General features: G+C 49.4%; 1 protein-coding gene across 2 annotated transcripts in view; it reads right to left on the bottom strand.

The window, feature by feature from the left end:
* MTFR1 (mitochondrial fission regulator 1) overlaps positions 1-18,364 on the bottom strand; it is a 367,443-nt gene extending 349,079 nt beyond the window's left edge. The window contains exon 1 of one of the 2 annotated variants that reach the window (XM_086965807.1): positions 18,125-18,364. The gene's annotated coding sequence lies outside the window, so the exon portion shown is untranslated. Of the gene's footprint in view, positions 1-18,050 lie in introns of both variants that reach the window. The other variant, XM_086965808.1, reaches the window with a different exon arrangement.
* Positions 18,365-22,362: the final 3,998 nt, after the last annotated feature.

Raw genomic sequence — 22,362 nt, 5'->3', positions numbered from 1 at the left:
AACTATGCCACCCTCTCTGCGCGCTGAGACGCTTTAACTTTGCAGCATATGGTGCCAAAGTCCACAGAGAAGTTGACAAATCAGGCCCTCTTCTTGCCTGGTTTCAAACAAAAGGAGGTCCCTGTGAATCCAATTATGGAAGTAGTCACGCCACATGTCATGGTCCATACACAGGGCAAGATATGTCAGGCATTTCTCAAATACCACTTGTCCTTATATCAGGCCCCCTCCGAGGCAAACAACTTTTTATCGGACATCACCCACCTGCGCAACACTAATGATGACAGACTCTCCCTACATTCTAAGATCACAATGGCCGATGTGAAACAAGCCATCCATGAGCTCCTTAGGATTAAAACTACAGGCCTTGACAGCTGCCAATAGAATATTATAACACCTTTTCAACTAGTCTGGAACCCCGCCTCACGGAGATGTTCAATGATGTCCTCCATCTAGGTGAGCTTCCCCAGTTCCTTGAGGAATCCTAGTCTCAATCTGCAAGCCGGATAGGGAACCCACCTAATTAGCGTCTTACCAGCCCATTGCCATACTTAGGGCAGACTACAGATCCTGGGGAAAAGTATCTCCAGTAGATATGCACAGGAGCTCCCAGAACTCATATACCCTGATCAGAAAGGCTTTGGCCTGGGGCGCACCAACTCACAGAATATCAGACACCTATTTCACGTGCTGTATCATGTAGAGCCACGGTTCCCTCGCGAGCCCGGTCTCATACAAGACCTCGATAAGGTATTCAGTTCGCCGACATGAGATTACCATTTCCAAGTCCGAACCCGTATGGTAGCAGGGGACCGTTTACACCAAACAAACTGTGCACCAAACCTATCTCCTGGGTGCAACTGGGCCGCCTCATCTCTACAATCTTTCCAGTGGGTCAAGGTACCAGACAGGCATGGCCATGGAACCTCTGGCTATTTGGCTGAGAGGGGATGGTCGAACATGGGGCATCCACATAGCAGACAGGACACACTCGGTATCCCTGATGCAGACGACCTACTTTTATATCTGCAGGACATAGCTTCTGACTTTTCCTATTTGCACATTTCCCCGACTGACATCACCAGAGCCGACTACTCGTCCATCTAACGGCTTTGCCCTGGCCACCCACACAGGAGAAATGCCTTGGCGATGTGTGACTCCGCTAGGGTGGGGAGGTGATTCACTGTCTGGGGATCCGTCTCAATCATACCTGTGAAGGCAACCTTCGGACGACCCTGGCCAGCATCAAATCCCAGGTACACGTTTGGAAGAATCTTCCCGATTGGCAAGATAACGTTTGCAAAAAATGGTCATTCTCCCCTGTTTTCTATATTATTTTGCAAAGCTCCCTGTAGTCTCGCCGAAGATCTTCTTTGGCTAGTTGGACTCTTTGATTTGAGGCAACAAACACCACTGAATTGCACTGAAAAAAACTGCAACTCTTGGTGGTCGAGGATGACAGAGTGCCCCTTCCTTTGAGGCGTACTTCCTAGTGGCACAACTACAGTGACTGTTGTGCTGGGCGGCTGAGCGCTACAAGGACGAGACAAGCCACGGACCAGGCCCTCTACCCCTGTCCACGATTTGGGGCCTACTCTTCCCCAAAGTTTTGCCCCCGCCCCTCGGGCTCCTGTACGGCAGTCCGCATCTAAATGGTATGTTTACATTGACTCCAAGATTGCACTTCTGCATATGCTCTGGCACACCCCTCGTTGGTCTCCCCCGATTTCTGGGGTTTTAAATGTCCCTATACAGTTGGAGAGAACAGTCCCTGCACACTATAAGGGATCTGTTCTGCAACGGTCGTCCCCCTCACCTTCAAACAACTTACTGTAGACCAAGGCCTCCCACCAGGGCAAATGCTCGTCCACAAACAACTTCAATATACAAGCAGATCCTTTGGGGCACACTCGACTCGCAGCCAGTTACACACCCAGAGCTGCAAGATGTCCTCACAATGGGAGAGGGGTGCCACCTGATCACATGACTATACAAGGCCATTTGAGAACTCCATTGCAGAACAAGTGGGAGGATGACCTTGGGAGGACACTAAATTATGAAGAATGGGACCAGGTGTTAGAATTCCCCCAGCTTCTCTCAGAAATGCCCTCTTCAAAAACATACAGTTCTTTATGCTCCACCTGGCCATCCTGACCCCAGCACAATTAATTTGTTCCATCCCCAAGGCACAACTCAACTTCCCGCGTTTTGCTTGCGCCAGACGTGGATCTCAGCCATATGCTAAGTTCTAGCCCAGCTCTGTAGGGATACTGGCAATCGATTTACAACACATACGGGAGGTCACAGAATGACATGACATCTGTGAGGCATGCGATGTAGGCATTTTTAAACACCAGAAACACCTGGCTTCGCAGGCTGACAAACGTGGCTAGAAGGTCGCGGGCATGCACCAGCGCTGCCGATGATTTTTTTAACCCTATTCCAGCTGATTACGAGCTGCTTGCGTATTTTAAATAGTCACTTTGCTATATTGTGTGTTATGTCCTACAGCACCCGCACTTTTCATTTATTGTTACGGTAACTTGCTTACCTTGTTCCTCTCTCTCTCGACCCCGGTCCGTCCTGGCAGTGTGCCGTTTGCGCGGAGGGTCCCTGCACAAACGCCACTTCCGGTTCTGCACCACTTCCGCCCTGCCTCTCCACCGTGCAGGTGAGCGGTCTAGTGGTTCACGTCAGGCAGTATAAATGGCGACCTGGAGGAAGCGCAGCGGTCGAGCGCAGCGGGAGCACCGACTTCGCGCCGAAGTCGCGCATAAGTCAAGCCCGTCTGCGCCCGTCCGCGGCCGACCTAGGCCCGGGGCCATGCATGCTGCCTGCCGCATTACTTACTCCTCTCAAGATCTTCACTCCTTTTACTGCTGTGCTCCCCTTGCCCCTCACATTGTTGCTACTGCACAGAAGTGTGGCATACTGTCCTCCTACCCTTCTTACACCCCCCGGGTTCCTCTCCCTGTCACCCCTTCCCATTGTAACGTCGCCTCCACACTTATCAGTACCAGTTCTCTTGATGCTCGCTCCATTTCGATTGTTTATCTTAACACCCGTTCACTTCCTAAACACCAACTTTAAGTATTCCAACTTCTTGATAGTGGCAACATTGACATCTTGCTCCTTTCAGAAACCTGGCTTCATGCGGATTCCCTTCCTGACATCCTGGCTGCCATACCTACAGGATTCTACATCCTCCAATCTAACAGGTCCTCTGGTAGACCGGGCAGTGGAGTTGCTGCCATCATCCGCTCTAACCTACAATTCACTTCCTTAATAACTACTCCTATATTAAATTCCGACATACTCACGATGAAACTCATGTCTCCCAAACACTCTTTCATTTGTGTTTTAGTTTATCGCCACCCTGTCAATATGCCTTCCTTCTCTTCCCTGTTTGGTGATCTCATCTCTCAGATGGCCATTAACTCCGCCAGAGTTTTGATCATTGGCGATTTTAATTACTGGCCACTAGATCCCCATGAATCCACCTTCTCACTTGAATTTACCGACCTTCTACTTGGTCTTAATTTTTTGCATCATATCTCTGCCGAAACTCACAACAGGGGCCAGATCCTTGACCAGGTATGGACAACCAACTTGGATATCTCCCCTCCCTTGGTCTACCCCTGCACCTGGTCTGATCATTTCTTCATTTCTTTCTCTCTGAAACTTTCACTACCAATTCGTCCCCCATCAGTATCGAATTTTCCGGCACGCAGTTGGAAGCATGCCGACATTTCCCTTTTTCATTCGACCCTTGCTACCACTCTCCCCGCTGACCAGTCTGATCTGAACTCTCACACCGCCACACTGGACCAATGGTTGTCTCAAGCCAGCGACGTGGTCGCCCCTGTGAAAACCATTAAATCTAAACGTCCACACGACGCCCAGCGTTGGTTTACTGATCAACTGAAAGCGGACAAATTATTTCTCAGACAGGCTGAGCGTCGCTGGAGGCGAAACTATGACCCTTCTCTAAAGTCCATTTTTATTGATTTATTAAAATCTTATAAAAAAATCTATCATTTTGGCCAAATCCTCCCACTACTCCCAGAAAATTATTAGCGCTGCATCAAAAACAAAAGAAATTTTCTCCATCGTGGCTGAACTTTCCCTCCCGGACCGTGTTACGCCTCAGCCTCAACCCTCGCAGGCTCTGTGCGACTATTTAAACTCATTTTTCATTGACAAAATCTCTACCATTAAAAATAATATCCCCTCCACTACTCTGTCCCAGGTCAGCGTCCTCCCTTCTTCGAATTCTTGCTCTCTGCATGAATTCCCTCCTATTTCTTTGGACACATTCCTTTCGATACTACAGGATGTTGGCTCTGGTTCCCCCCACGACCGCTGCCCCCCCAAATCTTAAGGGACGCCTTTACGGCCTGCCCTGGTCCTCCTCTTGACCTGCTGAACCGCTCACTCGCTACAGGCTCGGTCCCCGATGCTTACAAAAAAGCAGTGGTCGTACCCATCTTAAAAAAAAACGGTTCTGACCCTGTGGTCTTAGATAATTACCAACCTATTTCCCTTCTCCCCTATTTGGGGAAGGTCTTGGAGACTTACGTTACCCGCTGCCTGAGTGCTTTCATCGAGGAAACTCATTTTCTTGATGACCAACAGGCAGGCTTCAGACCGGCCCACTCCACGGAGGCAGTGGTGGTAGCGGTCATGGATGCGCTGAGACAGGGGGCTGACAAGAACTTGGCCCAGGCCCTGATGTTATTAGACCTCTCGGCCGCTTTTGACACGGTTGATCATGTCATTCTGATCGACCGTGTCAGAAATGCGGACATCCAGGGCCCGGCCCGGTCTTGGATCGAGTCCTTCCTTCAACACCGCTCCCAATCGGTACAACTGTCCCCCTTCTCTGCCCCCCAAATTTCACTTTCCTGTGGTGTTTCCCAGGGTTCTGCCTTGTCCCCTCTTTTGTTTAATTTATATATGCAGCCCCTTCTTGCCTCTCTTCGTCACTCCTCTGTCACCATCTTTAACTACGCAGATGATCTGCAACTAATTTTTCCCATCGACTCTTCCCCTCTCTCTTGCTCTAACTTCCAATCAATAATGCTCACCATCTACGAGTGGATGAACTTCAGCCAGCTGAAGCTCAACCCCAGCAAGACAGAGTTGGTCTTGATCGGTGGCCCTTCGCACCCTTGGACTCCTAATTTCTGGCCCCCAGCCCTTGGCTCCCCCCCCCTGCCCAGTCAACTCTGTGAAGAGCGTAGGAACCATCATTTCTAGTGACCTTTTGATGCGACCCCATATCAACGCCGTCACTTCGGCCTGCTTCTACCACCTTCGCAGAATTGGGAAAATCCGAAGGTTCTTATCATCAGAGGCTCTTATCCCGTCATCATGGCCCTGGTCACCTCACGTATTGACTATGCCAACTGTCTGTACGTGGGGATTCCCGCATACCACCTTCACCGGCTCCAACTGGTGCAAAACCAGGCAGCCAGACTGGTTTTCCAACAGCCCAAACACCAACATGTCACGCCGATGTTGAAAAAACTGCACTGGCTCCCGGTTGCGCACCGTTGCATCTTCAAAATGGGATGCACCGTTTTCAAATCTCTATCTGCTTCCGCCCCTGCCTTCATCTCCCGTAGCCTTCACCCTCACGTCTCCTCTCGACACCTCAGATCTTCTGCTAGCAATCTCTTAATCACTCCAAGGTTTAAACGTAAAAAACACGGTGATGCTTGTTTTTCCTTTCTCGCTCCGTTTACCTGGAACTCCTTTCCCCTCTAAATTCGGCTCACTCCTGACTATATTACTTTTCGTAAACTCTTGAAAACTTTCCTGTTCCATCTTGCTCATGATTAGCCGCTTCTACTCCCCTGCGTCCTTCCTCCACTTGTCTCTGAGCGCCAAGAAACCAATTGGTGATCGTGCGCGGTACCAAATATTTTTAACATAACATAACATAGGGTGCAAAGGCGTTTCACAGCTCTGGTGCTTCTCCAGGCCAGCAAGTATGCGCGCTTCAGGGGAGATCCCCGGTGACACTGCCAAAAGCAGCTTGACATGCAGCGATGCAAAGGTCGAGCGAAGGAGGAGGCCTTCAGCTATGAAAAGCTGTGCAACCTGTGAAGCACCCTATTGCTCTCCTGTGATTCTAACCCACTTTCTGCAGCACATGGGAAATGACGACCTCCCCGCGTTAAAAGCACCGGTTAACACTTGATGTTGCGTCTGGATCTCCCCAACCACAGTGCACTTTATCCAGTGCCTCAACATAACTCCCCAGCCCTCTGAGCTGCTCCCAGTAAACTGGCAAATCTGATGATCCTTGCCCTGGGCACCCTTTTGGGACGGAAACAATACCCTCGCACACCAATGTATCCACCGCTCAGCTCATTAACTCTCCGACAAATATGGGCCTCCCCCCACTAGGCTACCCATGCCGCCCACCCACTATTGCCACCCTCTGCTCGGTTTCACCCTGCACCCCAGTTGGATACCCTGCAGCTACACGTAAAACACACCTACCTCTGTACAGCTGTTCGAGCTTCGAATTCTGGAATATTCTCTGGCCCAACACCTTGCGTAAGTGTCAAGTTTCTATCCTTCAGAGCTCATACCTGAATGTACTTACCCAGCGTGGTGTGTCATACGGCAGGACTTTTAGCTTGTATAACTCAAGTTGTTAACCTCCCCCGTAAAAAAATTCTCTCATTTCCCCAAGAGTCAGAGTAAACTGCAACTATGGCATTGTGTCATTTTTAGCCCCCCGCCCCGTATCATGCATTTCCCCAGGCCAAAAGTCACTATTCCCTTGCAAAAACGGATGCATTTATTTTCATTAGTGCGCAACATTGTGCACTACAATTTATTTTGTGTTTGGATAGTATGCTTTTAGTTCATATATTTATTTGAATAGGCTGTGCTTAGGAGAAAATATAGCTTTAGGTTTTAACAAGAACATGTAAAAGAATTCTCATGTTATTTCTCTCAACTTACATGACGGTCACAAGATAAAATTGAAATAAATTACATGCTTTTAAGTTCTTTTTATTTATTTAAAAGGTTTTATAAAGCGTAAAGAAGGTCCATTGGGGTATCAGAGTGCTTTATGAAAAGAGAATAGACCTATATATCAAACAACAAGGTGGTCCGAAGTGTCAGGGGAGAGAAGCTCAATGACGACAAGGCATATATAATCATGAAGAGTCTAAGCAAAAAAATAGGTCAGAGCAGGCATGGAGAATAAGGGGACGAGTATTTGAGCATGTATAAGGCAAGGGGATTCTAGGGCAAGAGTTTGTTCATCAGAAGTGCTTTAACTTCCTTTTTACATTAACAGTTGAAGGGATCGTCCTGATTTCCGGAGGAAAGGAGTTCCACATTCTCGAGACAATACCTGTGAAAGCTCAGTCATAAGTTTTCATTTTTCGGAGTTTCTGAGGTTTCAGCAGAAGGGTGCTGCCACTTCTGGAGGATCTGGAGCCACCAGATAGTATATGTTTTTGTGCGAGGTATAGTGGGGAGCTGTACTGCAAGGCTTTAGGAGTCATACAAGCAATTTTTTGTTGTATCCTTACTTCACAAGGGAGCCAATTTAGGGTTTTCAGCTCCAGTGTAATATGATGGTATCTTTTTGAGCCAGTGATGAGTCTAGCAGCAGAGTTAAGAAAGGCCCTGAGTGGACCCATCTTCGATCTCAGGAGTCCACAGAGGATTGCACTTCCATAGTCCAACTTGGAGATCACCAGAGATTGCACCGCAAATTTGAAGTCATTGGGGAGGAGAAAAGGTTTTATTTTCCTTAGAATGTTCATTTGGAAGTTAGTTCCCCTGGTGAGGGCAGGAATACGTTTCCGCATGTTCGGGCTCGTCTAGCATTATTCCCAAAGAACTCCTGGAGTCAATGATGTGTGATATGCAGTTAAGAGCTGTTAGCTGATTCATTCATTCACTGATGACAGATGAATGATTAGGTGGAGGGATTAAAAGGAATGTCCTTTTCAGAGCATTGAGTTTGGCACAATCTAGAGTCAGCCAGTTTTGGCCTTTCAGTATGGTGATGTTGAGGGAATGGATATCATCAGGGGAGGAGACTTTCAGGTACAGTTGGTATCATCGGCATACATGCGATAATGGACATTGGATAGTTTCGAGATTTCAGTTAAAGGCTCTGTGAACAAGTTGGATAGTGTGTGGACCCTTGTGGAACTCGAATGTTGACTGAGGAAGTGTTCGGGAGAGATTGATTGACCTTGAATCTTTGAGTTCTATTGTGGAGAAAATATGCAAACCAATTTAGGACGGACCCTGAAAGCCCCATGCTATGCTACAGTAGGTTGAGTAAGCAATCATGTTTAACTGTATCGAAGACTGACGATAGGTCGAGCTAGATCAGAAGGCAGGAATGGTTCTGATCCAGCATTTTGAGCACATCATCAACAATGTGGGTGATAGCAGATTCTTTACTATGACCTGGACCAATTCCAATCTGGCTTCCGTCACGAAATTGGAAACATTCTATGTGATTACAAAGCTGAACGTGAACACATTTCTCACTGACCTTGGCCAAAGTCGAAATGTTGGAGATTGTGCGAAAGTTGTTTAGGTCGGCATGATCTGCCCAGGGTTCGAGTCGGGGTACCACGCGGATGGACGGCGTCCCCCCATTTATTTTACCGGGAGCTCGGTAACTGGAGCAAATAGAGCCACACATTCACTCTTTGGCCTCGCTGGGGCAAGATCGGAGCTCATTCAGAACGCTGCTCACGCACTGCCTTCTCTGATGCAATCGCATCCAAGGGGTGAGCGAGGGGACGCAAAGAGTCTGATGGTGCAAGCCACCTTTCGTGAAGTCACTTCCTGTCGTGACGTCAGCGTCCCCCCACTTATTTTTTCAGGACTTGTGCCCTGGATCCGCTGACGCTTTTTAGGTCTCAGCCTAGCGTACACTGCGCAGCAGTGTCACGCAGCCGAGATTTTATGTTTTTCCTAGAGTGGGGGCTTGAACCCGCCCCTCTTCTCCATTGGCTGGCTTCCTTAACGGAGGCCAGTCATTGGAGGAGAGGGGCATCACTCCGTTCAAGCCCCGTCTTATTGGGATTGAGGGGTGTTTTTCGTTTCTTTCTGTTTACTTTCTTTCCTCTTCCCATTGGCTGGAATTTAACATTCCAGCCAATGGGATGAGGAGAGAACGAACACACGCCCCTCAATCCAAAAAATGACGGTGGTTTCTCCAAGGCATTTTTGCTTCGCCCCGGAGAAACATGGTGGTGCTGCTTGTGTTTCTAAAGCCACTAATCCTGCCACGACAAAGGCTTTACGATGCCAGGCACTGCTTTACAGGCTTTCAGACTCAGAGTAGGGCTGGCCGGCCTGACCGATTGTATTCAATCTGGAAAAACCTGCTCTCTGGCTCTCCTGAGGAATCATTTCTATACCCACTCGTCTGCCTTGTGAGGTGCATTACAGTGTGCTTGTAACTCGATTCAGCCTCTCCGCGGTGGGCTTGCCTACACTGAAAAGGAAACCCTTTCTGAGGTAACGGCTGCTCAATTTTTCATAAAGCACCACAGCGATTTCTACCAAGTCACTTCCGCCACTGCGGGCAGCCACTCCAACAAAACACACGGGCTGCTCAGAATGTTTTCTTCGAAAAATAAATGTTGTGCTCCATCACACCACAGGAGCTGGCTGAGGCAGGTAGTTTCATCTGAGACGCCTTTGTGATTTGGTATCGGTCTTGGGCAAGAAAGCGCAACCAGACACAGGAGCTGTGCGTGAAGCCTGCATTGCATCGGCACTTACAAACCGCGCTACACATTGCTGTACCACCTTACAAAACTGCCAGGCAAACGCAGGGCTTTAAGTGGGAAACAAAAACTCAGGGTCTCGCAAAGGGGTGTGGTCAATGCAATTAAGGGCGTGGCTTAACACTCTTAAACTAAAAATATGCGATAACATAGTGTGCCGCCCGACTTGTATTTGGCTGTTTCTGTCATTGCATCCAGTTATATGATAAAAACTGGAAACATCATACCTACAACAAATCAGGACTATTGGCTTTGTCAATGGTTGTTAGTTGCATCAATCAATCAATCAATCAATCAATCAATCAATCAATCAGTGACATTTATAAAGCGCGCTACATACCCGTAGGGTCTCAAGGCGCTGGGGGGGGGGTGCCGCTACTGCTCGAACAGCCAGGTCTTCAGCTTCTTCCTGAAGGAGAGGTGGTCTTGGGTCAGGCGCAGGTCGGGAGGGAGGGAGTTCCAGGTCTTGGCGGCCAGGTAGGAGAAGGACCTTCCTCCTGTAGTCGCTCTTCGGATGCGGGGGACGGCGGCGAGGGCGTGGTTGGCTGATCGGAGGTGGCGTTTGGGAGCGTTGAAGTTGATCCGGCTGTTGAGGTAGCTCGGGCCTTGGTCGTGTAGGGCTTTGTGTGCGTGGGTGAGGAGGCGGAAGGTGATTCTTTTGTTGACGGGGAGCCAGTGAAGGTCTCTCAGATGTCCGGTGATGTGGCTGGTTCGTGGGATGTCGAGGATGAGTCTGGCTGAGGCGTTCTGGATCCGTTGGAGTCTCTTCTGGATCTTGGCGGTGGTACCGGCGTAGAGGGCGTTGCCGTAGTCCAGTCTGCTGGTGACGAGGGCCTGGGTGACGGTCTTCCTGGTCTCGGTGGGGATCCACCAGAAGATCTTCCGTAGCATGCGTAGGATGTTGAAGCATGCCGAGGAGACGTTGTTGACTTGCCTGGTCATAGAGAGGGAGGAGTCCAGGATGAAGCCCAGGTTGCGTGCATGGTCGGTCGGTTTGGGTGCGGTGCCCAGGGCGGGAGGCCACCAGGAGTCGTCCCAGGCGGAGGGTGAAGAGCCCAGGATGAGGACCTCCGTCTTGTCAGAGTTCAGTTTCAGGCGGCTGGTCGTCATACACTCGGCTACCTCTTTCATCCCTTCGTGCAGGTTGGCTCTGGCGGAGGCGGGGTCGTTGGTCAAGGAGAGGATCAGCTGGGTGTCGTCGGCGTAGGAGATTATGCTGAGGTTGTGTTTGCGTACGATGGCCGCGAGGGGGCTCATGTAGACGTTGAAGAGGGTGGGGCTCAGAGATGATCCTTGAGGGACGCCGCAGATGACTTCGGAGGCCTCTGACTTGTACGGTGGTAGGCGGACTCTCTGTGTTCTTCCGTCGAGGAAGGAGATGATCCATTCCAGCGCCTTGTCCTGGATTCCGATGTTGCTGAGGTGCCGTACTAGGGTGCGGTGGCAGACCGTGTCGAATGCCGCGGAGAGGTCTAGGAGGATGAGGGCCGCTGTTTCTCCATTGTCCATCAGGGCTCGGATGTCATCGGTGGCGGCGATGAGGGCGGTCTCGGTGCTGTGATTGGCTCGGAAGCCGGACTGTGAGGGGTCGAGGGATCCGTTCGTCTCGAGGAAGGCGGCCATCTGCTTGTTGACGGTCTTCTCGATGACTTTGGCTGGAAACGGGAGGAGCGAGATGGGGCGGTAGTTCTTGAGGTCGGTGGGGTCCGCTGTTGGTTTCTTGAGTAGAGCGCTGAGTTCGGCGTGTTTCCAGCTCTCAGGGAAGATGGTGGTGTCGACGGATGTGTTGATGAGGTCTCGCAAGTGGGGTGCGATGACAGCGTCGGCCTTGTTGAAGACGTGGTGAGGGCAGGGGTCGGTCGGTGATCCGGAGTGGATGGAGTTCATCGTGCGGATGGTGTCTTCGGTGCTGATCGGGGTCCAGGCGTGGAGGGTGGTGGTGGGGGGTGGTTGTTCGGTCATGGTGTGCGTTGGTTGGTTGTTGAAGCTGTTGTGTATGTCCGCGATCTTGTTGTGGAAGTATGAAGCGAGGGAGTTGCAGAGGTCTTGCGATGGGGTGATGTCGTTGTTTCCTGCGCTGGGGTTGGAAAGCTCTTTCACGATGTTGAAGAGTTCCTTGCAGTTGTGTGCGTTGTTGTCCAACCGGTCCTTGAATGCTGTTTTCTTGGCGGCGCGGATCAGCTGGTGGTGCTTCCGGGTGGCAAGTTTGAAGGAGGTCCTGTTGTCCGGTGTCGGTTCCCTTCTCCAGACTTTCTCGAGGGCTTGGCAGTTCTTCTTGGAGCTCTTGAGTTCGTCGGTGAACCACGGGGCTTTCTTGCTGCCGGGTCTGCTGGGCGGGGTCCTCAGCGGGGCGAGCTCGTCCGCGAAGATGCTGATCCACTTCGTGAGGTTGTCGGCGGCCTGGCTGGGGTTCGCTGAGCTGGCAGGAGGGTGCTGGCTCAGGGAGGTGGCGAGCTGGTCTGCTGTGATCTTGTTCCAGCTTCTGCGGGCGGCCTGTTGCTGGTGTTGGTGGGTCGTCGTTCTCTTGAAGGTGAAGTGGACGCAGCTGTGGTCCGTCCATTGAAGCTCTGTGGCGTGGCTGAAGTCGATGTCTGTGCTGGAAGAGAAGACTGCGTCGAGTGTGTGTCCGGCGAGGTGGGTGGGGGTGGACACCAGTTGCTTGAGTCCAAGGTTGGCGAGGTTGTCGAGCAGGGTGCTGGTGTTGCGGTCGTTGTTGTTCTCCAGATGGAAGTTGAGGTCTCCCAGGAGGATGTAGTCAGCGGAGGGGAGGGCATGCGGGCTGACGAAGTCGGCGATGTCCTCGCTGAATTGTGAGCGTGGTCCAGGGGGTCGGTAGATCAGGGTGCCTCTGAGGGTGGTGTTCGGGTTGGTGTGGATCTGGAAATGCAGGTGTTCGGTGCTGGTCGTGAGACGGATGGTGTTCCTGTGGATGATGGCGATGCCTCCTCCCATCTGGTTGGCGTTTCGGTCCCTCCGGACGATCTTGTAGCCCTCTGGGATAGCGATGGCGATGTCGGGAGCTGAAGAGGCGTTCATCCAGGTCTCCGTGAGGAAGGCAACGTCAGGGGCTGTGGCGTCTAGAAGGTTCCAGAGTTCGATGGCGTGTCTGTGGACGGAGCGGGTGTTGAGCAGGATGCACTTGAGGTGGGTGCTGCTGGTGTTCGACTTGGCGGGTGCTGGTGCGAGGCTGGTCCGGATGCAGGTGAACTTGCAGGCGTGGCAGCTGAAAGGTCCGTGGGTGCGTCGTGGAGTGGCTTGATGGCATTCTGGGAGTCGGCCGGTGTTGAGTGCGGTGAGGGTGGCGGCGGAGTACGTCAGGCGGGTCTGTCGGGGTCCTCGTGGGCCAGGGGTCCTAGCACTGGGCGCGGTCCAGGCGCGGACGGGCGTAGACGGGCTTACCTTTGGCGCGCCTTCGGCGCACAAACGGCGCACCCGCTGCGCGTGACCGCTGCGCGTTCGCACGGTCGCCATTTAAGGCGAAGTGCGCGGGTGGGCGGAGCAGCTGGGAGGCGGGAGCGGGGAGGGTACAGAATAGAAAAAGGGGCAGGGAAAAGCGGCGGTGGCGGGAAGGGAGAGCGGAGGGCGGCGAGGTAGGCGGACAACAAGGAAGGAAACCAAAACAAAGGCACAACTAAATAAATAAAAACAGGCACAAAATACCGTAAAAACAAGGCAAAAAACAACAACAGCGGAGGCAGCCGGCAACGAGGCAGGCAGCGAGGCAGAGGGCAGGCAAGGGGCACACGCAGCAGCTGGTGGCCGTGCGGCGCGGGGTTGTCCCACAAGTGGGTCACACTCACCTGCGTCGCACGGTCGCCATTTAAGACCAAGTGCGCGGGTGGGCGGAGCAGCTGGGAGGCGGGAGCGGGGAGGGTACAGAATAGAAAAAGGGGCGGGGAAAAGCGGCGGTGGCGGGAAGGGAGAGCGGAGGGCGGGAAGGGAGAGCGGAGGGCGGCGAGGTAGGCGGACAACAAGGAAGGAAACCAAAACACAGGCACAACTAAATAAATAAAAACAGGCACAAAATACCGTAAAAACAAGGCAAAAAACAACAACAGCGGAGGCAGCCGGCAGCCAGATAGATAAATAAGCAGCAACTATGGCTTGTATATCATTTTGAAAAATCTTCCACTTAAATCTCTGGCGACACCACGACAATGTAGCTGCACCTGAGTTTCAAAAAGAGAAGGGAAATCCAGAGAGAGAAAATTGCTCTCTTTAAAGGATTTCCCTTCCCCAGCTACGCTCACCTGGCAGGACGTCATGCCGTAACTTCTCCAGGAGTGAGAAGTGAGCAGTGTGAGGGGCGCACATCGATGTGCCTGCTGTCACTGCAGTGTGGAAAAAACGGACCGCCTGTGCCAGTGCACAAAAAGTCCGATGGAGACCCGTTTCAAGCCCCTCTTTTAAAAACCCTGTTCCCTCGTTGTGCTTGCTTTTCTGCCCCGTTCCCTCGTTGTGCTTGCTTTTCTGCCTCCAGTTCCCTCGTTGTACTTAGCATACTCAACCACTATGGGGCGGGGATTAAACCCTGGTCCGGGGCCAGGCCTCTGCATCAGGGTCTGCCGCTCTAAACATTGAGCCACGCTTCTCCTTAGAGATCTCAGATGTTTGAAATGGTCAAGGGACGGCGAGGGTCGCCACAATCTTTCAGCTAGTCTCAGGTTTCTTCTCTCACCGTTTAGACTGCCGTTGTACCAGGGTTTGGAGACTATGGAAGGCATTCTTTTTAACTGTACTGGGGCGATTGTGTCTAGCATGCTTGTGATGGACACATTGGAGTGTTCAGTGAGATCGTGGACGTCAGTCATAGCCTCAAGGGAGGTGGGGGAAGTTATATGTTATTAGTGTTCTTTGTCAATGTTTGGGTTTGCCAATGTTTGGGTACAAGTGTCTTTACTAAAAATATGTGGTTCCAATCAGATGGCTGAAACAATCATAAGAGAATAGTCTAAGATCTCAACTAGTGGCACTAGAAAACCTCCATACTAAACTCACCATGAGGCAAGAAGATGCAAACCTATAATCAAAAACCTGGAAAACAATTAAAAAAACCCAATCAAAAATATAGCTTTATTTAAAAGAAAACTTGTTAAACAAGCCAGGAGATAAACGTTTCTGCAGTTCGATTACAGAGACACCACTGGCACTTTATTAGGTTGCCAAACATGAATTAACACTGCTCCTTAAAGGGTTCTACCAAAATCAGGGCGCAAACTTGTGTTTTAGATCAATCCAGCATTGTTGAGATGTTTCAAAGTTATTACAAATCATTATGCTCCACAGATCATTCTAATATTACTTATGAAATGAAAATTCCTCTGTCCTTCAAGGGCAGTAACCTAGCTAAATGTCTAGATCAGGACATAGCAAACCTAACTCAACTAATTACTTATAAGGAAATTGTTGACAACATTGCATCAGTCCTTTTTAGGGCCGAGCCTGCAAGAGCATGCGTCTCACTTGCACAGACACTGTTGCGAACAAGAAGGGCTTGGATCTTGCCCTTTGCTTACCATTTTGAAATAGGGATCTCCGAGCACTCAATGAGTCAAATGACATGTAACAGGTCTGGCATCTAATGTCCTTTATTTGAACATCCAAAAACTTGACATTGTCGTTTGTCTGTTAAGTTCCTTGCCAACACGTGTTTCGTCTGTTATTCTAAATTTTAACATCAGACTTCTGCAGGGCCTTGAAAGTAATCTCAAATGTTCCCATAAATTTGCTAGGTACTATAGCCAGTCACGACTTAGTAATCTTTTCTTCCAAGCTATTAATGCAACGCCACAGACCGGATACACCCTGGGAACGATCGTCTCTCCACAATACGATGAAGACTTACTCTAATTCTTGTATTAATCGTTTAGAACAATAGATTCCTAATTTGTTGACTGGATATAGTACCTAGCAAATTTATGGGTAAATTTGAGATTACTTTTGCGGCCCTGATGATGTCTGATGTTAATATTTAGAATAACAGACAAAACATGTTGGCAAGACATTTAACGGACAAACTGCAATGTCAAGTGTTTGGATGTTCAAATTAAAGGACAGTGGATAATGTAACTATTACACATCTTTTGACTCATTGAGTGCTCGGAGATCCCCATTTTAACATTGAGGAGAAGTTGTTATTTTCCAACCAAGGCAGATTGGGTGGCTCTCCCTCCTCCTGAGCACAGACAAGATATATGGACAATAACTTACTCACCTTGACAGGAAACTATTTTGTACCAGTATTGTGAATTGTGCGCCTATTCTCCCAGTCACCACCCTTTGTCACGTTGCTAACCATTTGTTGGCTTGCATGGCACTCTTCTTTATAGCCTCTAAATTCATCAACACAGGCCTAACATAATTTCCGTTCCTCTCTGTAAAGCAGGGACCAAGCACTGATTGATTCAACTTAATCAGTGCCCGTCCGCTGCTCCAGACATGATTGAGGTAATATTTTGTTCTTTTTAATCTTTTAATGCCCTGCAAACTGAAGATGTATGACTCGCAAAATGCCCAGCTGAACAAACAAAATTGCAAAGATTTATTTTCTATAGCTAACTTTCTTTTATTTTGACAAGTCATCTTTTCTCACCTAGTACTCATGTTATCATTTGTTTTTGGTTATGGGCGATGTTCACAAAAGATAAGGATTATCTATTACAAAGCAACATAGGGGCAGATTTATGATGCCCTTGCGCCGCAATTGCGTCACTTTATTTGACGCTACTGCGACGCAAACAATACGCCCTATTTACAATGTGGCGCATCTAGGAGATGCGTCACGTTGTAAAGCCCTGCGCCATAAGGAGGCGTTCCTGCGCAGGGGGGAGGGGGGGGGGCGTTCCTGCGCACGATCGCCTCCTGAAAGTGGCTGAGTGAAATCTATGAGATTTCACTCAGTCACTTTCAGGCCAATGCTGCGTCAAAACCCTGCGCCTGCTTGAAGCAGGCGTAGGTCTTGATGCAGCATTGTGTAGATGGAGCACCCCCGAGCCTTGATGGAGCTGCGTCGCGCTTGCGACGCAACTCCAGCAATGCGCCACATTTCCGGCACAGATGCGTCACGCATCTGTGCCGTTTTTGCACCATGGTGCGCCGCAGAGCTGTGGCGCACGTTAACTGGCGCATCCCTGGGGATGCGCCAGTTAACATAAATCTGCCCCATAGTTTCCTTCTTAAGTGTAATTTCTGAAACTATGCTTTAACACATAATCGTACAGTACATCCCAATCAACCCCACTTGCGCTCACTCCAATCCACGCCAATAACTTCCCCTTCTCCACTCTGCTCCCCCACACTCCACTCTAGGACACCCCACTAACTTTTAGCCATGCTGAACAGCAGCCTTTCTGGTGGACAACAGGGAAACATAACATTTTCAAAACCAATAGCTCCTGTATAGGCGACACCTATTTGTCTGTGCCAATGTTTGTTGTAAAAGCAACCAGCAAGTATGCAATTCCTTTTGAATTAAGCAGACAGGTACTCCATATATAGCACTTCTTTTTCCTCAACTGTTCACTGGTATGTGGGAAGGGGCGCCAATACCGGAATCATAGAATCACGGTCATATAATAGTATTCTGGAAGAGGAATACTGCGGGTTCTATTCGCCCAATATCTTTATCCGTTTGAAATGCAACAAGGCTCTATAGTAAAATTGCTAATTTAATATCATCCTGGCAGCAGAGATTTTTACCAGGCAGAGACACCACCGCAAATACTAATTTAGCCACAATACTCATTGATTGGGCAGAGGCCACAGCACAATCCTCAAACCTATATATTTAGTTTAGTCCTCGACAAGTATATTATCACAAACGGCCACAGTAAAAGCGTGAACAATAGAATTGGGTTACTATAAATAATGCTGCTTTACTCATTTCAGCTGTGCTGTCTGTACATATTTAAATGGGATTTTTTTTAGAGTAACAAGGCAATCACTCACGTTGGTAACAACGATTGATTTAAACAATTTTGCGGTTTTATTAAGCGCACTCGTCTCAACACCAAGGCATCAGTGCGCTCGCTGTCCGTTTCACCGGGATGCAGAACAGTGTTAAAAGAATACATAGACAAATACCTAATGATTCATCATTCGTGTATGCTTTTGAGGCCAGCACTTATCTTGTTCTGTTAACGTACAGGGGCGAATGGCTCCGTGTCACCCACAATTTTACCGAAAAGTTGCACTCGCGGTCATTAAGAGGATATTAAAGAGGTCTCTGGGGCAGATCGCCAAACACCGTATAGCTACCATATGCTTCATCGCCAAACTACTCACATACAAGAAAAAGTGACCAGGGTAGCACACAATAACCCCTTCCTTACCGGCTGGGCAACTACGCAGATACCGCTCTAGGTCACCTTAAACCTGCCAGCAACGAGTACAGATCTTCGTCCTCCACCTTTTTGCAACTTTCCATACAGAAAGCACCGCCGGCTAACAACCAATAAGCGTTAAGGAAACTTTTCAGAATAGTGACGTTTCCTACTACGCCTCTTCTAATGCAGTTCTGTCACGATGCTTCCGCAGATTTCATTATTAATTTAACTAAACACAAAAGAAAGACTAAAAACTGGAGGGAATAACATCAAATACAAGTGCTGTGCTTTCTTCCATTTTACGCGACAATAACCGCTGAGAATTGATGTAAACGAGGTAGCCATCTTGAATGGGCAATTAACACTGAGGTTCAGTGAAAAGATTACTCTCATGGCGTTTTTTTATAATCACTGAATTTTTATTTTTTATCGTGGAACTGTTATATAATCCCGAACAAAAAATTAAAACTATGTTGAGCGGTAGAAATCAATGCGTTTTTCATAAGGTTCAAATACATCAGATGTCTAGCACGCTAATGCCCCCATATAATAGCTAAGCCCTGTATAGCTGTCAAGATTTCGATTACTTATGCGTGACATTTGCGTGGTTTCAGCTTATTTCTGAGTGACATTCTACTGCCAAACTTGTAACACTTTAAATGACACATACTGTGCATCATATATACATGCCAACTTTTAAAAGGTGAAAGTTGGAGATAAAAAAATAATAATTAGGAGAATCAAATGCAATTCCCTCATTGACTTCTTTTTAAATAGAAGTTGATGCAACTCTGGGCCGACCCTCTTACCAAAACTATCTGATGGACCTTTTTCTGCCAACTGAGAAATAAAGGGAGTTAGTCTTTAATCAATACACTTAATTAACAGTGATTTGGCTACACAATAAGTACCAGGAATGAGTGACTATAGTTAAGAAAGTTTATTACAAGTTAGCAGTCAGGTAAAGGTAAATAAAACTAGAGGTCATTGCTTGACGTCATCGTGGGATGGCTGTGGCTGTGTGAGGATCCTGCACGGCTCGGGGGAAACTTCCAACAGTGAAACGCTCATGGTCTTGTTTTGTTCTATGGGTCCCGGGGGGACCTGGAGAGAGCCGGTGTCCCCCCGGGGTATTTTGCGCGGCAGAGCGTCCACGCGGTGCGATTGGCCAGGAGGGGGAGTGGGAGGGGCTTGTGCGGCTCGGGGTGGGAGCGGGAAGGAAACGTCACTCGGCGGAGTGAGTGAGCCGGGGGCGCTTGCGTTTTTGGTGCTCTCCTGTCAGCTGTTCTGTCAGTGAGGCATTTTCTTCAAAAATTAAAGCAGAAGTGCTGTGAGGATTTCGGCAGACGATATTGCCCGCGAGGTCATAAGAGCGCTGGTGGCGGTGGGGCGCACTGACTTGCTGCGTCAGGGAGCTGTGGTGACTGGCTGTGAAGAAGTGAAGCGCCCACGACATTTGGCGGCAGAAGGGGTGAATCGTGCTGTGGCAGCCTGCATGCCAGTGGCCAGCCGCCCTGCACAGCCGGTTGTTGAGGCTACGATTTCATCTTTTAAGCCTTGGCGAGTTCGCTCCTCAGGAAGGAGTGCTCGTGGTAAAAAAGTGTTAGTGAGGTCTACCTCTGTGCCAGGGGTGCTGAGAGGAGGTCCAGCTATGACAGCTTCTCAGGCAAAGAAAAGAGTTGGTAAGAGAGGAGGCAAAGCTAGTTCTAGTTGGGGACGCAGCCAGCAACAATTGGATTTATGTGCAGAGGACGTGAATATTGCGTATACCTCAGGAGTCAGAAGGGCTGCGCAAACATCAGGAATATATAGGAACCAGAAGGAGGCAGCATTTTCTGGAAAGATAGCACCAGTGACTTACAATTTATGTCCTGTTAACAGACGGATTGACTTAGCGCCAGAAGTGTGGGCTGGTAGTTCAGTGGCTGCATTAGTGGACTACCCTACTGACAGTGAGGAGGAAGATCTCAGTCAAGTGGAAGAAGCTGGGGATGTCAATAATGGCCTGATTGAGCCTGTTGTGACTGAACTCAATACTCAGACACAGGAGCATTCAGAGTTTCAAAGGGTTTTGTTGCCACATCCCAGAGGACCCCCGAGAGAGCACATGGAAGTGGAATATATTCAGGAGCAGACAAAACATTGACATTTTGGGTTATGACTTACAATCTGGGGCGGGCCTGTTTTGGGCAGGGGGGGAGAAAGTTATGCGTGGGCAGGTGGGCATGTACTAAGTGGGGCCGGTAACGAGGACATTGAGGAGGGTGCAGTTTTTCCTCAGCCCCGGCCGCCGCTGAGACACCCTCAAGTGGATTTTGATTCAGTTTTGGGTCCACAGCAGGGGCAATGGGTATGGGTGGAGCATGCTGATTTGCCCAGGAAGGTGTTGTCTGGTATAAATGTGGATCAGAGGTCGGGTAAGTTGAAGACGGTTCCTGGCAGGAGCGGCCGGAACCTTGTAGTGGACTCTGCTTCTAGGTCTATGGCACAGATTTCATTTCCAGGTACGACGCAGCAAAGTCCGGCTTTGGGTAAGTCAAAGCATACCCGCTACGGATCTGATGCGGATTCAGGTCCATCGGCCGGGCGTGCTCAGCAGCAGCCTGTGTCCAATTGGGGGTGTTATGATGGAGGTATTGGGAATTCCAAGCACAAGTTCTGATTTTAATACGATACATGATGTCTATGGTATGGATTATGTGGGGTGTGACAAAGAAAATTAAGATAATTCGAGGGATTGGTCTTCGCAGGAGGCGGCTCCTGTCTTGAGCGGTCAGAAGTTGGGGGGAAGGGGTAGGGGACATTTCACGTCTTCTACTGTGTTTCAGAGAGCGGGAGTGAATTTCTCTACAGAACGGGGTCGGCGTGGCGGACATCATAAGCGTGATGGTCTAAGGGAATTTCAACAAAGGGCTACACAGCTGCCTTGAGGTAAGCCGGAATGGTGGGCTGCATGGACGCGGCCTTTAGTGAGTGGCTCAAATGCGGGGCCAAGGGTGGGAGAATTTGACGGAATTGTAAATACTGATTGTGAGGCGAACAAGGTTCCACAAGATATGCCGCGCCCAAGTGCGGGGTCAAATGTTCAAGAGGATTTGGGTGGGGAGGCAAGTCCGGATCAGTCTATAGTTGGTACATTGTAAACTGGCGTTCAAGGGTGTGGTCGGTCAAGATTACCCTATATGGGAGTGGCCATGCCCTTGGGCACACATTTGTCGGACAGGACGAGACACAAAATTTGGAGCCACGATTATGTGGATGTTTTCCGCTTATTACATAGAGATCTGCAGGCTAGAGAGGGGTCAAAGGAAGAAGAGATGGAGTTGTCGCGCCGTCCTAAAGTACCTAAGACCATAGAAAATTGGACGGCAGAATTTATAATTTATGCCAGTATATATTGTGAACGTTATCCGGAGAGGGCGGTGGCAATGTTTAAATACATTGACATCAGTAGGAGGGCTCATTTACGGGTTGGGGGTTATGAATGTCTGAACTACGATGAAGAGTTTAGGGCCAGAGTGTGTCTTTTCAATGATAAGCCACGGGGGGAAGTGGACCAAGAGCTCTGGCTCCAATGGATGTCAGTGCATCCCTCCTCAGCGACTATTCATACAGCAAGTGGTCTTCCTATAACATATCGGCCCTTTCTCCAGCGTCCCGCCCCAATGGGGGCGGGTGGCATGGGCAGAGCACAGTTGCCTGCCACTGGAGCGTGTTGGAGCTTCAATAGAGGTTCCTGTGTCAGGCAATTCTGCAAATTTAAGCATGAGTGCTCTCAGTGCGGGGGTAGACATGCCGTATTTCAGTGCTTCCCCAATCATCACAACGGGGATCCGGGAAGGGGACATAGAGGCAGGGGAGCCCTTCCACCTCTTATCCCAAAAGGCTCCTATGCCGGTTAAGCTTCAAGCAATGGTAAGCTGTCTGGAGGAATACACGGATAGGGACACAGAAGTTAAGTTGTTCTGGGGCTTTAGTGTAGGTTTTCGTATAGGTTACCAAGGTCCTCGTGAACAACGTTGGGCAGACAATTTAAAATCAGCTAAGGAATTACCTCAGGTGGTGCGGGACAAGTTGAGTAAGGAGGTGGAACTGGATAGGATTGCAGGACCTTTTAGTAGATGCCCCCTGCCCAATTTGATGGTATCGCCTTTGGGAGTTATTCCAAAGAAAGCTAAGGGTGAATTTCGACTCATTCATCATTTATCCTGGCCAGAAGGCAAGTCAGTCAACAACTTCATTGC

The sequence above is a fragment of the Lissotriton vulgaris genome, chromosome 4_1, assembly GCF_964263255.1.
Source record: "Lissotriton vulgaris chromosome 4_1, aLisVul1.2, whole genome shotgun sequence".
NCBI lineage: Eukaryota > Metazoa > Chordata > Amphibia > Caudata > Salamandridae > Lissotriton > Lissotriton vulgaris.
The sequence above is the reverse complement of the archived record's forward strand: the minus strand, read 5'-3'. Positions and strand labels throughout refer to the sequence as shown.